The 2333-nt window shown below is 38.2% G+C and overlaps 1 long non-coding RNA gene across 1 annotated transcript; it reads right to left on the bottom strand.

Annotated features, from left to right (window-relative positions):
- Positions 1–499: 499 nt before the first annotated feature.
- LOC141377671 (uncharacterized) lies at positions 500–2026 on the bottom strand. The gene is made up of 3 exons (XR_012390176.1): positions 1842–2026; positions 1654–1715; positions 500–1550 (listed from the first exon to the last, which is right to left on the bottom strand). It is a non-coding gene; the product is annotated as an uncharacterized lncRNA (long non-coding RNA).
- Between the last annotated feature and the right edge of the window lie 307 nt (positions 2027–2333).

Here is a 2333-nt window from a genome sequence, read left to right as displayed (position 1 = left end):
GGACCAGACAGAAGAATACAGTCTCCAAAACAATCCTCTCCTTAATGTAGCACGGGTATAAGGGTTTGCCTTCCTTTTTTTGTAACTCCATCAAAGCTCTCCTCAAGAGCCAAAACCATAGCTTTGAATGAACGTAACTGAATCTTCAAAGACGGCCACTATCTTCCACTGCCAGCTTGCTACATGTTTCTTGGGCGTCTCATGGGCGGTCAACGTTTCTGATTAGCGTTTATCGGGTGCTGGCGTCTCTCACGTCATTGTGGGCATTTAGGTGATTGCTTAGGCCTTGTGGGGCTAGATTTGCACACGGATTTTGCCTCTTGCCGTCTTATAGGATTGAGTTGCACCCACATGATCTCAAAAAGCCATGTCAGATAAGGGGAAAAAAAACATCCAGCCATTCGGTAGTGACAGCGGAAACTGGTGTGTCACGTTATGACCTTAGGGTAAGCCTTAAACTGATTTATCAAGGCTTTAAAACATGAAAATTCTTGTGCACTTTTAATAAAAACATTGCAGTTTATTTTAATCAATCACCTACGGTATTAAGCAACAATTATGATTGGCAAGAAAAATACTGAACAATTAATTGAATAACCTAATCTGTGTAAAGTTCTATTGACACTACAGGAAATAAAAAATCTCCATTTCAATTGAAGAGGTATTGGATGTTTTGAAGCATGTACTGCACCACTCAATAAAATGCAGGTCAAACCACTGATTCCTGAGAATGTTACAACTCAGCTTCCCAGAGATGTTTACATTTAGCTGATTCCTTTCAGGACAACCCTTCTGAACTGGCTGCTGTATCAGTCTTAACACCTGTGAAAGGTACTTCTCTGTTCAAATTTTCTTTATATTGGGTATAGTCCAGAATGAGCCAATTCTAAAGGAATGTGAAGCCGTGCCAGGCTAGCACGGCTGCTGCTCCTCTGAACAAACAGGAGTGTCGGGCGTGAATGCCATGCCAGTTCATCTGAGACCGAAAAGCTCAGTCTTTTGCCGACAACGGCCCCAGACCTGTCACTGATTTAAGTGAATGATTATTGGGAACCTGCGTTTTTAATCATTTAGAATTGCTGGGTTTAGTTTTAATTAAAAACATAATCTTGCCGGTATCTCTTGCATTCATAGGTCATTTCAGGTTTCTCGATTAAAGTTGTCATTCAAAGTATGAACCATTCAGAGATGAGCCCAAAATGGATCCTTAATGCTGAAAATTAAATGCAGAACTCAACATTTATACACAAGTTAAGAACATGCTTCAGAAAATCAGTCAAGACCAGTTCCAACTAAACCAGTTGAATTTCGTCTGCTTGCAATCAACCACACTTAGTGGATCACATCATTGTGACATTTTAAAAGAAAGCCTAAAAAGCCTTCAACCCCTTCAATCTGGGCATGGTTCCAGCCTGTCTTGACAGATCCCCTGTCTTTACAGCAGGCAGTTTCACACCTGATAGGACCACCTGAGTTTGCTCCCCAGAGGCTGAAATCAGAGACGGCCATCATGTGTACCCTGCCGAAATCCACTCTGATTTGAGAAGTTACTATGAAAACAGATTGTAAACATATCCACTGAAGCAACACATTTCATAAATCTCTACATATAATAAATGACAGTTTATCATATGGATCAATGAAATCCTTTACCCAGTGGATGTTGGACTTCCAAACTTCTGGTCATTTATTTCACATTTGATAAAGACGTATTCCTAAAGAAAAAATAGAATGCACAATATTATTGAAATATATTTATGATGCATTTAAAAGATAAATATAATATTATCTTAAAAATCTGACATATGTAATTGTGATGTATGTAAGTCAACATAGCCTACCTTTATTTGCCCACTCTCGGCTCAAGATGGGTTGAATATCTTCAGAGTGTACCAGAGTATGCTGGCATAGCCAAATTAGGGTAATACTGCCAGTCATTAGAGAACAAATAAACAGACATGGGCATTTTCAGAATGATGGACTGTCAATTGCCCAAAAGACCTCATATTCTGCTCCAGTGCCCTCTAGTGGGAAGACTGTCTAATTGTTTCAGGTCTAAGCTTCATTGTGTACTCATTCACTATGAAACAGCCTAATTACCTATTAGGAAACGTAGCTGATTTCTGTACTGCTTAAAAACTACATACAGTGAATTTATATGTAAAGCTTATTACACTTGTCAAAAACAAAAGAGGTTTAAAGCATCAAAGCAAAAAAGTGTAATATTGCTTTTTTATCCTGAATGTGTTTTCTAATTTTGTTTTTTGATATGCATTACATGTTTGATACTTTTTTTTACCCTTATTTATAGTAAACAGACACTAAAATGCTAT

This window comes from Danio rerio, chromosome 14 (genome assembly GCF_049306965.1).
Source record: "Danio rerio strain Tuebingen ecotype United States chromosome 14, GRCz12tu, whole genome shotgun sequence".
In the NCBI taxonomy this organism is placed as follows: domain Eukaryota; kingdom Metazoa; phylum Chordata; class Actinopteri; order Cypriniformes; family Danionidae; genus Danio; species Danio rerio.
This window is presented reverse-complemented; position numbering and strand designations above follow the sequence as displayed.